General features: G+C 45.9%; 1 protein-coding gene and 33 non-coding genes across 34 annotated transcripts in view; 1 reads left to right on the forward strand and 33 right to left on the reverse strand.

Moving 5' to 3' along the window:
* Positions 1–12,793, forward strand: part of LOC146134862 (dynein axonemal heavy chain 6-like) — a 205,502-nt gene that overhangs the window by 115,435 nt on the left and 77,274 nt on the right. The gene's annotated exons all lie outside the window — the stretch shown is intronic.
* Trnag-gcc (transfer RNA glycine (anticodon GCC)) lies at positions 101–171 on the reverse strand. The gene has a single exon. It is a non-coding gene; the product is annotated as a tRNA-Gly (tRNA).
* Positions 656–726, reverse strand: Trnag-gcc (transfer RNA glycine (anticodon GCC)). Its single transcript has one exon. It is a non-coding gene; the product is annotated as a tRNA-Gly (tRNA).
* Positions 1,222–1,292, reverse strand: Trnag-gcc (transfer RNA glycine (anticodon GCC)). Its single transcript has one exon. It is a non-coding gene; the product is annotated as a tRNA-Gly (tRNA).
* On the reverse strand, positions 1,498–1,567 carry Trnag-ccc (transfer RNA glycine (anticodon CCC)). The gene has a single exon. It is a non-coding gene; the product is annotated as a tRNA-Gly (tRNA).
* Trnag-gcc (transfer RNA glycine (anticodon GCC)) lies at positions 2,747–2,817 on the reverse strand. Its single transcript has one exon. It is a non-coding gene; the product is annotated as a tRNA-Gly (tRNA).
* Trnag-gcc (transfer RNA glycine (anticodon GCC)) lies at positions 3,303–3,373 on the reverse strand. Its single transcript has one exon. It is a non-coding gene; the product is annotated as a tRNA-Gly (tRNA).
* Positions 3,861–3,931, reverse strand: Trnag-gcc (transfer RNA glycine (anticodon GCC)). The gene has a single exon. It is a non-coding gene; the product is annotated as a tRNA-Gly (tRNA).
* On the reverse strand, positions 4,000–4,070 carry Trnag-gcc (transfer RNA glycine (anticodon GCC)). The gene has a single exon. It is a non-coding gene; the product is annotated as a tRNA-Gly (tRNA).
* On the reverse strand, positions 4,139–4,209 carry Trnag-gcc (transfer RNA glycine (anticodon GCC)). The gene has a single exon. It is a non-coding gene; the product is annotated as a tRNA-Gly (tRNA).
* Positions 4,417–4,487, reverse strand: Trnag-gcc (transfer RNA glycine (anticodon GCC)). The gene has a single exon. It is a non-coding gene; the product is annotated as a tRNA-Gly (tRNA).
* Positions 5,388–5,458, reverse strand: Trnag-gcc (transfer RNA glycine (anticodon GCC)). The gene has a single exon. It is a non-coding gene; the product is annotated as a tRNA-Gly (tRNA).
* On the reverse strand, positions 5,527–5,597 carry Trnag-gcc (transfer RNA glycine (anticodon GCC)). The gene has a single exon. It is a non-coding gene; the product is annotated as a tRNA-Gly (tRNA).
* Positions 5,666–5,736, reverse strand: Trnag-gcc (transfer RNA glycine (anticodon GCC)). The gene has a single exon. It is a non-coding gene; the product is annotated as a tRNA-Gly (tRNA).
* Trnag-gcc (transfer RNA glycine (anticodon GCC)) lies at positions 5,805–5,875 on the reverse strand. Its single transcript has one exon. It is a non-coding gene; the product is annotated as a tRNA-Gly (tRNA).
* Positions 5,943–6,013, reverse strand: Trnag-gcc (transfer RNA glycine (anticodon GCC)). Its single transcript has one exon. It is a non-coding gene; the product is annotated as a tRNA-Gly (tRNA).
* Positions 6,082–6,152, reverse strand: Trnag-gcc (transfer RNA glycine (anticodon GCC)). Its single transcript has one exon. It is a non-coding gene; the product is annotated as a tRNA-Gly (tRNA).
* On the reverse strand, positions 7,191–7,261 carry Trnag-gcc (transfer RNA glycine (anticodon GCC)). Its single transcript has one exon. It is a non-coding gene; the product is annotated as a tRNA-Gly (tRNA).
* On the reverse strand, positions 7,330–7,400 carry Trnag-gcc (transfer RNA glycine (anticodon GCC)). The gene has a single exon. It is a non-coding gene; the product is annotated as a tRNA-Gly (tRNA).
* Trnag-gcc (transfer RNA glycine (anticodon GCC)) lies at positions 7,469–7,539 on the reverse strand. The gene has a single exon. It is a non-coding gene; the product is annotated as a tRNA-Gly (tRNA).
* Positions 7,608–7,678, reverse strand: Trnag-gcc (transfer RNA glycine (anticodon GCC)). Its single transcript has one exon. It is a non-coding gene; the product is annotated as a tRNA-Gly (tRNA).
* Positions 7,746–7,816, reverse strand: Trnag-gcc (transfer RNA glycine (anticodon GCC)). The gene has a single exon. It is a non-coding gene; the product is annotated as a tRNA-Gly (tRNA).
* Positions 7,885–7,955, reverse strand: Trnag-gcc (transfer RNA glycine (anticodon GCC)). The gene has a single exon. It is a non-coding gene; the product is annotated as a tRNA-Gly (tRNA).
* Trnag-gcc (transfer RNA glycine (anticodon GCC)) lies at positions 8,440–8,510 on the reverse strand. Its single transcript has one exon. It is a non-coding gene; the product is annotated as a tRNA-Gly (tRNA).
* Positions 8,856–8,926, reverse strand: Trnag-gcc (transfer RNA glycine (anticodon GCC)). The gene has a single exon. It is a non-coding gene; the product is annotated as a tRNA-Gly (tRNA).
* Positions 9,411–9,481, reverse strand: Trnag-gcc (transfer RNA glycine (anticodon GCC)). The gene has a single exon. It is a non-coding gene; the product is annotated as a tRNA-Gly (tRNA).
* Positions 9,688–9,758, reverse strand: Trnag-gcc (transfer RNA glycine (anticodon GCC)). The gene has a single exon. It is a non-coding gene; the product is annotated as a tRNA-Gly (tRNA).
* On the reverse strand, positions 10,809–10,879 carry Trnag-gcc (transfer RNA glycine (anticodon GCC)). Its single transcript has one exon. It is a non-coding gene; the product is annotated as a tRNA-Gly (tRNA).
* Positions 11,085–11,155, reverse strand: Trnag-gcc (transfer RNA glycine (anticodon GCC)). Its single transcript has one exon. It is a non-coding gene; the product is annotated as a tRNA-Gly (tRNA).
* Trnag-gcc (transfer RNA glycine (anticodon GCC)) lies at positions 11,501–11,571 on the reverse strand. Its single transcript has one exon. It is a non-coding gene; the product is annotated as a tRNA-Gly (tRNA).
* On the reverse strand, positions 11,917–11,987 carry Trnag-gcc (transfer RNA glycine (anticodon GCC)). The gene has a single exon. It is a non-coding gene; the product is annotated as a tRNA-Gly (tRNA).
* Trnag-gcc (transfer RNA glycine (anticodon GCC)) lies at positions 12,195–12,265 on the reverse strand. Its single transcript has one exon. It is a non-coding gene; the product is annotated as a tRNA-Gly (tRNA).
* Trnag-gcc (transfer RNA glycine (anticodon GCC)) lies at positions 12,472–12,542 on the reverse strand. Its single transcript has one exon. It is a non-coding gene; the product is annotated as a tRNA-Gly (tRNA).
* On the reverse strand, positions 12,611–12,681 carry Trnag-gcc (transfer RNA glycine (anticodon GCC)). Its single transcript has one exon. It is a non-coding gene; the product is annotated as a tRNA-Gly (tRNA).

Raw genomic sequence — 12,793 nt, forward strand, 5'->3', positions numbered from 1 at the left:
CAGGCGATGATTCTAGCACTGAACCACCAATGCATTACCCTTCCGAAACGAACAAATTTAGTCGTGAAAGAGTTTTATTTCACCTAATTAATATAAAACTTGCATTGGCCGGGAATCGAACCCGGGCCCCCCGCGTGGCAGGCGAGGATTCTACCACTGAACCACCAATGCCCTTACGCTTTCGAAACGAACAAATTTAGTCTTAAAAGAGTTTTATTTCACCTAATTAATATAAAACTTGCATTGGCCGGGAATCGAACACGGCCCCCCCGCGTGGCAGGCGAGGATTCTACCACTGAACCACCAATGCCCTTACGCTTTCGAAACGAACAAATTTAGTCTTAAAAGAGTTTTATTTCACCTAATTAATATAAAACTTGCATTGGCCGGGAATCGAACCCGGGCCCACCGCGTGGCAGGCGAGGATTCTACCACTGAACCACCAATGCCCTTACGCTTTCGAAACGAACAAATTTAGTCTTAAAAGAGTTTTATTTCACCTAATTAATATAAAACTTGCATTGGCCGGGAATCGAACCCGGGCCCCCGCGTGGCAGGCGAGGATTCTACCACTGAACCACCAATGCTCTTACCCTTTCGAAACGAACAAATTTAGTCGTAAAAGAGTTTTATTTCACCTAATTAATATAAAAATTGCATTGGCCGGGAATCGAACCCGGGCCCCCCGCGTGGCAGGCGAGGATTCTACCACTGAACCACCAATGCCCTTACGCTTTCGAAACGAACAAATTTATTCTTAAAAGAGTTTTATTTCACCTAATTAATATAAAAATTGCATTGGCCGGGAACCGAACCCGGGACCCCCGCGTGGCAGGCGAGGATTCTACCACTGAACCACCAATGCCCTTACCCTTTCGAAACGAACAAATTTAGTCTTAAAAGAGTTTTATTTCACCTAATTAATATAAAACATGCATTGGCCGGGAATCGAACCCGGGAGCCCCGCGTGGCAGGCGAGGATTCTACCACTGAACCACCAATGCCCTTACGCTTTCGAAACGAACAAATTTAGTCTTAAAAGAGTTTTATTTCACCTAATTTATATAAAACCTGCATTGGCCGGGAATCGAACCAGGGACCCCCGCGTGGCAGGCGAGGATTCTACCACTGAACCACCAATGCCCTTACGCTTTCGAAACGAACAAATTTAGTCTTAAAAGAGTTTTATTGAGTTTTATTTCACCTAATTAATATAAAACCTGCATTGGCCGGGAATCGAACCCGGGCCCCCCGCGTGGCAGGCGAGGATTCTACCACTGAACCACCAATGCCCTTACGCTTTCGAAACGAACAATTTAGTCTTAAAAGAGTTTTATTTCACCTAATTAATATAAAACTTGCATTGGCCGGGAATCGAACACGGCCCCCCCGCGTGGCAGGCGAGGATTCTACCACTGAACCACCAATGCCCTTACGCTTTCGAAAAGAACAATTTAGTCTTAAAAGAGTTTTATTTCACCTAATTAATATAAAACTTGCATTGGCCGGGAATCGAACCCGGTCCCCCGCGTGGGAGGCGAGGATTCTACCACTGAACCACCAATGCCCTTACCCTTTCGAAACGAACACATTTAGTCGTAAAAGAGTTTTATTTCACCTAATTAATATAAAACTTGCATTGGCCGGGAATCGAACACGGGCCCCCCGCGTGGCAGGCGAGGATTCTACCACTGAACCACCAATGCCCTTACGCTTTCGAAACGAACAAATTTAGTCTTAAAAGAGTTTTATTTCACCTAATTAATATAAAACTTGCATTGGGCGGGAATCGAACCCGGGCCCCCCGCGTGGCAGGCGAGGATTCTACCACTGAACCACCAATGCCCTTACGCTTTCGAAAAGAACAAATTTAGTCTTAAAAAAGTTTTATTTCACCTAATTAATATAAAACTTGCATTGGCCGGGAATCGAACCCGGGCCCCCGCGTGGCAGGCGAGGATTCCACCACTGAACCACCAATGCCCTTACCCTTTCGAAACGAACAAATTTAGTCGTAAAAGAGTTTTATTTCACCTAATTAATATAAAACTTACATTGGCCGGGAATCGAACCCGGGCCCCCCGCGTGGCAGGCGAGGATTCTACCACTGAACCACCAATGCCCTTACGCTTTCGAAACGAACAAATTTAGTCGTGAAAGAGTTTTATTTCACCTAATTAATATAAAACTTGCATTGGCCGGGAATCGAACCCGGGCCCCCCGCGTGGCAGGCGAGGATTCTACCACTGAACAACCAATGCCCTTACCCTTTCGAAACGAACAAATTTAGTCGTAAAAGAGTTTTATTTCACCTAATTAATATAAAACTTGCATTGGCCGGGAATCGAACACGGGCCCCCCGCGTGGCAGGCGAGGATTCTACCACTGAACCACCAATGCCCTTACGCTTTCAAAACGAACAAATTTAGTCTTAAAAGAGTTTTATTTCACCTAATTAATATAAAACTTGCATTGGCCGGGAATCGAACCCGGGCCCACCGCGTGGCAGGCGAGGATTCTACCACTGAACCACCAATGCCCTTACGCTTTCGAAACGAACAAATTTAGTCTTAAAAGAGTTTTATTTCACCTAATTAATATAAAACTTGCATTGGCCGGGAATCGAACCCGGGCCCCCCGCGTGGCAGGGGAGGACTCTACCACTGAACCACGAATGCCCGTACTCTTTCGAAACGAACAAATTTAGTCTTAAAAGAGTTTTATTTCACCTAATTAATATAAAACTTGCATTGGCCGGGAATCGAACCCGGGCCCCCCGCGTGGCAGGCGAGGATTCTACCACTGAACCACCAATGCCCTTACCCTTTCGAAACGAACAAATTTAGTCTTAAAAGAGTTTTATTTCACCTAATTAATATAAAACTTGCATTGGCCGGGAATCGAACACGGGCCCCCCGCGTGGCAGGCGAGGATTCTACCACTGAACCACCAATGCCCTTACGCTTTCAAAACGAACAAATTTAGTCTTAAAAGAGTTTTATTTCACCTAATTAATATAAAACTTGCATTGGCCGGGAATCGAACCCGGGCCCACCGCGTGGCAGGCGAGGATTCTACCACTGAACCACCAATGCCCTTACGCTTTCGAAACGAACAAATTTAGTCTTAAAAGAGTTTTATTTCACCTAATTAATATAAAACTTGCATTGGCCGGGAATCGAACCCGGGCCCCCCGCGTGGCAGGGGAGGACTCTACCACTGAACCACGAATGCCCGTACTCTTTCGAAACGAACAAATTTAGTCTTCAAAGAGTTTTATTTCACCTAATTAATAAAAAACTTGCATTGGCCGGGAATCGAACCCGGGCCCCCCGCGTGGCAGGCGAGGATTCTACCACTGAACCACCAATGCCCTTACCCTTTCGAAACGAACAAATTTAGTCGTAAAAGAGTTTTATTTCACCTAATTAATATAAAACTTGCATTGGCCGGGAATCGAACACGGGCCCCCCGCGTGGCAGGCGAGGATTCTACCACTGAACCACCAATGCCCTTACGCTTTCGTAACGAACAAATTTAGTCTTAAAAGAGTATTATTTCATCTAATTAATATAAAACTTGCATTGGCCGGGAATCGAACCCGGGCCCCCCCCGCGTGGCAGGCGAGGATTCTACCACTGAACCACCAATGCCCTTACGCTTTCGAAACGAACAAATTTAGTCTTAAAAGAGTTTTATTTCACCTAATTAATATAAAACCTGCATTGGCCGGGAATCGAACCCGTGCCCCCCGCGTGGCAGGCGAGGATTCTACCACTGAACCACCAATGCGCTTACCCTTTCGAAACGAACAAATTTAGTCGTAAAAGAGTTTTATTTCACCTAATTAATATAAAAATTGCATTGGCCGGGAATCGAACCCGGGCCCCCCGCGTGGCAGGCGAGGATTCTACCACTGAACCACCAATGCCCTTACGCTTTCGAAACGAACAAATTTAGTCGTGAAAGAGTTTTATTTCACCTAATTAATATAAAACTTGCATTGGCCGGGAATCGAACCCGGGCCCCCCGCGTGGCAGGCGAGGATTCTACCACTGAACCACCAATGCCCTTACCCTTTCGAAACGAACAAATTTAGTCGTAAAAGAGTTTTATTTCACCTAATTAATATAAAACTTGCATTGGCCGGGAATCGAACCCGGGCCCCCCGCGTGGCAGGCGAGGATTCTACCACTGAACCACCAATGCCCTTACCCTTTCGAAACGAACAAATTTAGTCGTAAAAGAGTTTTATTTCACCTAATTAATATAAAACTTGCATTGGCCGGGAATCGAACACGGGCCCCCCGCGTGGCAGGCGAGGATTCTACCACTGAACCACCAATGCCCTTACGCTTTCGAAACGAACAAATTTAGTCTTAAAAGAGTTTTATTTCACCTAATTAATATAAAACTTGCATTGGCCGGGAATCGAACCCGGGCCCCCCGCGTGGCAGGCGAGGATTCTACCACTGAACCACCAATGCCCTTACGCTTTCGAAACGAACAAATTTAGTCTTAAAAGAGTTTTATTTCACCTAATTAATATAAAACTTGCATTGGCCGGGAATCGAACCCGGGCCCCCGCGTGGCAGGCGAGGATTCTACCACTGAACCACCAATGCCCTTACCCTTTCGAAACGAACAAATTTAGTCGTAAAAGAGTTTTATTTCACCTAATTAATATAAAACTTGCATTGGCCGGGAATCGAACCCGGGCCCCCCGCGTGGCAGGCGAGGATTCTACCACTGAACCAGCAATGCCCTTACGCTTTCGAAACGAACAAATTTAGTCGTAAAAGAGTTTTATTTCACCTAATTAATATAAAACTTGCATTGGCCGGGAATCGAACCCGGGTCCACCGCGTGGCAGGCGAGGATTCTACCACTGAACCACCAATGCCCTTACGCTTTCGAAACGAACAAATTTAGTCGTGAAAGAGTTTTATTTCACCTAATTAATATAAAACTTGCATTGGCCGGGAATCGAACCCGGGCCCACCGCGTGGCAGGCGAGGATTCTACCACTGAACCACCAATGCCCTTACGCTTTCGAAACGAACAAATTTAGTCTTAAAAGAGTTCTATTTCACCTAATTAATATAAAACTTGCATTGGCCGGGAATCGAACCCGTGCCCCCCGCGTGGCAGGCGAGGATTCTACCACTGAACCACCAATGCCCTTACGCTTTCGAAACGAACAAATTTAGTCTTAAAAGAGTTTTATTTCACCTAATTAATATAAAACTTGCATTGGCCGGGAATCGAACCCGGGCCCCCGCGTGGCAGGCGAGGATTCTACCACTGAACCACCAATGCCCGTACTCTTTCGAAACGAACAAATTTAGTCGTAAAAGAGTTTTATTTCACCTAATTAATATAAAAATTGCATTGGCCGGGAATCGAACCCGGGCCCCCCGCGTGGCAGGCGAGGATTCTACCACTGAACCACCAATGCCCTTACGCTTTCGAAACGAACAAATTTATTCTTAAAAGAGTTTTATTTCACCTAATTAATATAAAAATTGCATTGGCCGGGAATCGAACCCGGGCCCCCCGCGTGGCAGGCGAGGATTCTACCACTGAACCACCAATGCCCTTACGCTTTCGAAACGAACAAATTTAGTCGTGAAAGAGTTTTATTTCACCTAATTAATATAAAACTTGCATTGGCCGGGAATCGAACCCGGGCCCCCCGCGTGGCAGGCGAGGATTCTACCACTGAACCACCAATGCCCTTACGCTTTCGAAACGAACAAATTTAGTCTTAAAAGAGTTTTATTTCACCTAATTAATATAAAACTTGCATTGGCCGGGAATCGAACCCGGGCCCCCCGCGTGGCAGGCGAGGATTCTACCACTGAACCACCAATGCCCTTACGCTTTCGAAACGAACAATTTAGTCTTAAAAGAGTTTTATTTCACCTAATTAATATAAAACTTGCATTGGCCGGGAATCGAACCCGGGCCCCCCGCGTGGCAGGCGAGGATTCTACCACTGAACCACCAATGCCCTTACGCTTTCGAAACGAACAAATTTAGTCTTAAAAGAGTTTTATTTCACCTAATTAATATAAAACTTGCATTGGCCGGGAATCGAACCCGGGCCCCCCGCGTGGCAGGCGAGGATTCTACCACTGAACCACCAATGCCCTTACGCTTTCGAAAAGAACAAATTTAGTCTTAAAAAAGTTTTATTTCACCTAATTAATATAAAACTTGCATTGGCCGGGAATCGAACCCGGGCCCCCGCGTGGCAGGCGAGGATTCTACCACTGAACCACCAATGCCCTTACCCTTTCGAAACGAACAAATTTAGTCGTAAAAGAGTTTTATTTCACCTAATTAATATAAAACTTACATTGGCCGGGAATCGAACCCGGGCCCCCCGCGTGGCAGGCGAGGATTCTACCACTGAACCACCAATGCCCTTACCCTTTCGAAACGAACAAATTTAGTCGTAAAAGAGTTTTATTTCACCTAATTAATATAAAACTTGCATTGGCCGGGAATCGAACACGGGCCCCCCGCGTGGCAGGCGAGGATTCTACCACTGAACCACCAATGCCCTTACGCTTTCGTAACGAACAAATTTAGTCTTAAAAGAGTTTTATTTCACCTAATTAATATAAAACCTGCATTGGCCGGGAATCGAACCCGGGCCCCCGCGTGGCAGGCGAGGATTCTACCACTGAACCACCAATGCCCTTACCCTTTCGAAACGAACAAATTTAGTCGTAAAAGAGTTTTATTTCACCTAATTAATACAAAACTTGCATTGGCCGGGAATCGAACCCGGGCCCACCGCGTGGCAGGCGAGGATTCTACCACTGAACCACCAATGCCCTTACGCTTTCGAAACGAACAAATTTAGTCTTAAAAGAGTTCTATTTCACCTAATTAATATAAAACTTGCATTGGCCGGGAATCGAACCCGTGCCCCCCGCGTGGCAGGCGAGGATTCTACCACTGAACCACCAATGCCCTTACGCTTTCGAAACGAACAAATTTAGTCTTAAAAGAGTTTTATTTCACCTAATTAATATAAAACTTGCATTGGCCGGGAATCGAACCCGGGCCCCCGCGTGGCAGGCGAGGATTCTACCACTGAACCACCAATGCCCGTACTCTTTCGAAACGAACAAATTTAGTCGTAAAAGAGTTTTATTTCACCTAATTAATATAAAAATTGCATTGGCCGGGAATCGAACCCGGGCCCCCCGCGTGGCAGGCGAGGATTCTACCACTGAACCACCAATGCCCTTACGCTTTCGAAACGAACAAATTTATTCTTAAAAGAGTTTTATTTCACCTAATTAATATAAAAATTGCATTGGCCGGGAATCGAACCCGGGCCCCCCGCGTGGCAGGCGAGGATTCTACCACTGAACCACCAATGCCCTTACGCTTTCGAAACGAACAAATTTAGTCGTGAAAGAGTTTTATTTCACCTAATTAATATAAAACTTGCATTGGCCGGGAATCGAACCCGGGCCCCCCGCGTGGCAGGCGAGGATTCTACCACTGAACCACCAATGCCCTTACGCTTTCGAAACGAACAAATTTAGTCTTAAAAGAGTTTTATTTCACCTAATTAATATAAAACTTGCATTGGCCGGGAATCGAACCCGGGCCCCCCGCGTGGCAGGCGAGGATTCTACCACTGAACCACCAATGCCCTTACGCTTTCGAAACGAACAATTTAGTCTTAAAAGAGTTTTATTTCACCTAATTAATATAAAACTTGCATTGGCCGGGAATCGAACCCGGGCCCCCCGCGTGGCAGGCGAGGATTCTACCACTGAACCACCAATGCCCTTACGCTTTCGAAACGAACAAATTTAGTCTTAAAAGAGTTTTATTTCACCTAATTAATATAAAACTTGCATTGGCCGGGAATCGAACCCGGGCCCCCCGCGTGGCAGGCGAGGATTCTACCACTGAACCACCAATGCCCTTACGCTTTCGAAAAGAACAAATTTAGTCTTAAAAAAGTTTTATTTCACCTAATTAATATAAAACTTGCATTGGCCGGGAATCGAACCCGGGCCCCCGCGTGGCAGGCGAGGATTCTACCACTGAACCACCAATGCCCTTACCCTTTCGAAACGAACAAATTTAGTCGTAAAAGAGTTTTATTTCACCTAATTAATATAAAACTTACATTGGCCGGGAATCGAACCCGGGCCCCCCGCGTGGCAGGCGAGGATTCTACCACTGAACCACCAATGCCCTTACCCTTTCGAAACGAACAAATTTAGTCGTAAAAGAGTTTTATTTCACCTAATTAATATAAAACTTGCATTGGCCGGGAATCGAACACGGGCCCCCCGCGTGGCAGGCGAGGATTCTACCACTGAACCACCAATGCCCTTACGCTTTCGTAACGAACAAATTTAGTCTTAAAAGAGTATTATTTCATCCAATTAATATAAAACTTGCATTGGCCGGGAATCGAACCCGGGCCCCCCGCGTGGCAGGCGAGGATTCTACCACTGAACCACCAATGCCCTTACGCTTTCGAAACGAACAAATTTAGTCTTAAAAGAGTTTTATTTCACCTAATTAATATAAAACCTGCATTGGCCGGGAATCGAACCCGGGCCCCCGCGTGGCAGGCGAGGATTCTACCACTGAACCACCAATGCCCTTACCCTTTCGAAACGAACAAATTTAGTCGTAAAAGAGTTTTATTTCACCTAATTAATATAAAACTTGCATTGGCCGGGAATCGAACACGGGCCCCCCGCGTGGCAGGCGAGGATTCTACCACTGAACCACCAATGCCCTTACGCTTTCGAAACGAACAAATTTAGTCTTAAAAGAGTTTTATTTCACCTAATTAATATAAAACTTGCATTGGCCGGGAATCGAACCCGGGCCCCCCGCGTGGCAGGCGAGGATTCTACCACTGAACCACCAATGCCCTTACGCTTTCGAAACGAACAAATTTTGTCTTAAAAGAGTTTTATTTCACCTAATTAATATAAAACCTGCATTGGCCGGGAATCGAACCCGGGCCCCCCGCGTGGCAGGCGAGGATTCTAGCACTGAACCACCAATGCATTACCCTTTCGAAACGAACAAATTTAGTCTTAAAAGAGTTTTATTTCACCTAATTAATATAAAACTTGCATTGGCCGGGAATCGAACACGGGCCCCCCGCGTGGCAGGCGAGGATTCTACCACTGAACCACCAATGCCCTTACCCTTTCGAAACGAACAAATTTAGTCGTAAAAGAGTTTTATTTCACCTAATTAATATAAAACTTGCATTGGCCGGGAATCGAACACGGGCCCCCCGCGTGGCAGGCGAGGATTCTACCACTGAACCACCAATGCCCTTACGCTTTCGAAACGAACAAATTTAGTCTTAAAAGAGTTTTATTTCACCTAATTAATATAAAACTTGCATTGGCCGGGAATCGAACCCGGGCCCCCCGCGTGGCAGGCGAGGATTCTACCACTGAACCACCAATGCCCTTACGCTTTCGAAACGAACAAATTTTGTCTTAAAAGAGTTTTATTTCACCTAATTAATATAAAACCTGCATTGGCCGGGAATCGAACCCGGGCCCCCCGCGTGGCAGGCGAGGATTCTAGCACTGAACCACCAGTGCATTACCCTTCCGAAACGAACAAATTTAGTCGTGAAAGAGTTTTATTTCACCTAATTAATATAAAACTTGCATTGGCCGGGAATCGAACCCGGGCCCCCCGCGTGGCAGGCGAGGATTCTACCACTGAACCACCAATGCCCTTACGCTTTCGAAACGAACAAATTTAGTCTTAAAAGAGTTTTATTTCACCTAATTAATATAAAACTTGCATTGGCCGGGAATCGAACACGGGCCCCCCGCGTGGCAGGCGAGGATTCTACCACTGAACCACCAATGCCCTTACGCTTTCGAAACGAACAAATTTAGTCTTAAAAGAGTTTTATTTCACCTAATTAATATAAAACTCGCATTGGCCGGGAATCGAACCCGGGCCCACCGCGTGGCAGGTGAGGATTCTACCACTGAACCACCAATGCCCTTACGCTTTCGAAACGAACAAATTTAGTCTTAAAAGAGTTTTATTTCACCTAATTAATATAAAACTTGCATTGGCCGGGAATCGAACCCGGGCCCCCGCGTGGCAGGCGAGGATTCTACCACTGAACCACCAATGCCCTTACCCTTTCGAAACGAACAAATTTAGTCGTAAAAGAGTTTTATTTCACCTAATTAATATAAAAATTGCATTGGCCGGGAATCGAACCCGGGCCCCCCGCGTGGCAGGCGAGGATTCTACCAATGAACCACCAATGCCCTTACGCTTTCGAAACGAACAAATTTATTCTTAAAAGAGTTTTATTTCACCTAATTAATATAAAAATTGCATTGGCCGGGAATCGAACCCGGGACCCCCGCGTGGCAGGCGAGGATTCTACCACTGAACCACCAATGCCCTTACCCTTTCGAAACGAACAAATTTAGTCTTAAAAGAGTTTTATTTCACCTAATTAATATAAAACATGCATTGGCCGGGAATCGAACCCGGGACCCCCGCGTGGCAGGCGAGGATTCTACCACTGAACCACCAATGCCCTTACGCTTTCGAAACGAACAAATTTAGTCTTAAAAGAGTTTTATTTCACCTAATTTATATAAAACCTGCATTGGCCGGGAATCGAACCCGGGACCCCCGCGTGGCAGGCGAGGATTCTACCACTGAACCACCAATGCCCTTACGCTTTCGAAACGAACAAATTTAGTCTTAAAAGAGTTTTATTGAGTTTTATTTCACCTAATTAATATAAAACCTGCATTGGCCGGGAATCGAACCCGGGCCCCCCGCGTGGCAGGCGAGGATTCTACCACTGAACCACCAATGCCCTTACGCTTTCGAAACGAACAATTTAGTCTTAAAAGAGTTTTATTTCACCTAATTAATATAAAACTTGCATTGGCCGGGAATCGAACCCGGGCCCACCGCGTGGCATGCGAGGATTCTACCACTGAACCACCAATGCCCTTACGCTTTCGAAAAGAACAATTTAGTCTTAAAAGAGTTTTATTTCACCTAATTAATATAAAACTTGCATTGGCCGGGAATCGAACCCGGGCCCCCCGCGTGGCAGGCGAGGATTCTACCACTGAACCACCAATGCCCTTACGCTTTCGAAACGAACAAATTTAGTCGTGAAAGAGTTTTATTTCACCTAATTAATATAAAACTTGCATTGGCCGGGAATCGAACCCGGGCCCCCGCGTGGCAGGCGAGGATTCTACCACTGAACCACCAATGCCCTTACCCTTTCGAAACGAACAAATTTAGTCGTAAAAGAGTTTTATTTCACCTAATTAATATAAAACTTGCATTGGCCGGGAATCGAACACGGGCCCCCCGCGTGGCAGGCGAGGATTCTACCACTGAACCACCAATGCCCTTACGCTTTCGAAACGAACAAATTTAGTCTTAAAAGAGTTTTATTTCACCTAATTAATATAAAACTTGCATTGGCCGGGAATCGAACCCGGGCCCCCCGCGTGGCAGGCGAGGATTCTACCACTGAACCACCAATGCCCTTACGCTTTCGAAAAGAACAAATTTAGTCTTAAAAAAGTTTTATTTCACCTAATTAATATAAAACTTGCATTGGCCGGGAATCGAACCCGGGCCCCCGCGTGGCAGGCGAGGATTCTACCACTGAACCACCAATGCCCTTACCCTTTCGAAACGAACAAATTTAGTCGTAAAAGAGTTTTATTTCACCTAATTAATATAAAACTTACATTGGCCGGGAATCGAACCCGGGCCCCCCGCGTGGCAGGCGAGGATTCTACCACTGAACCACCAATGCCCTTACGCTTTCGAAACGAACAAATTTAGTCTTAAAAGAGTTTTATTTCACCTAATTAATATAAAACTTGCATTGGCCGGGAATCGAACCCGGGCCCCCCGCGTGGCAGGCGAGGATTCTACCACTGAACCACCAATGCCCTTACCCTTTCGAAACGAACAAATTTAGTCGTAAAAGAGTTTTATTTCACCTAATTAATATAAAACTTGCATTGGCCGGGAATCGAACACGGGCCCCCCGCGTGGCAGGCGAGGATTCTACCACTGAACCACCAATGCCCTTACGCTTTCGTAACGAACAAATTTAGTCTTAAAAGAGTATTATTTCATCTAATTAATATAAAACTTGCATTGGCCGGGAATCGAACCCGGGCCCCCCGCGTGGCAGGCGAGGATTCTACCACTGAACCACCAATGCCCTTACGCTTTCGAAACGAACAAATTTAGTCTTAAAAGAGTTTTATTTCACCTAATTAATATAAAACCTGCATTGGCCGGGAATCGAACCCGGGCCCCCGCGTGGCAGGCGAGGATTCTACCACTGAACCACCAATGCCCTTACGCTTTCGAAACGAACAAATTTAGTCTTAAAAGAGTTTTATTTCACCTAATTAATATAAAACTTGCATTGGCCGGGAATCGAACCCGGGCCCCCCGCGTGGCAGGCGAGGATTCTACCACTGAACCACCAATGCCCTTACGCTTTCGAAACGAACAAATTTAGTCGTGAAAGAGTTTTATTTCACCTAATTAATATAAAACTTGCATTGGCCGGGAATCGAACCCGGGCCCCCCGCGTGGCAGGCGAGGATTCTACCACTGAACCACCAATGCCCTTACCCTTTCGAAACGAACAAATTTAGTCGTAAAAGAGTTTTATTTCACCTAATTAATATAAAACTTGCATTGGCCGGGAATCGAACACGGGCCCCCCGCGTGGCAGGCG

Source organism: Ascidiella aspersa, chromosome 8 (assembly GCF_963924565.1).
Source record: "Ascidiella aspersa chromosome 8, kaAscAspe10.2, whole genome shotgun sequence".
In the NCBI taxonomy this organism is placed as follows: Eukaryota; Metazoa; Chordata; class Ascidiacea; order Phlebobranchia; family Ascidiidae; genus Ascidiella; species Ascidiella aspersa.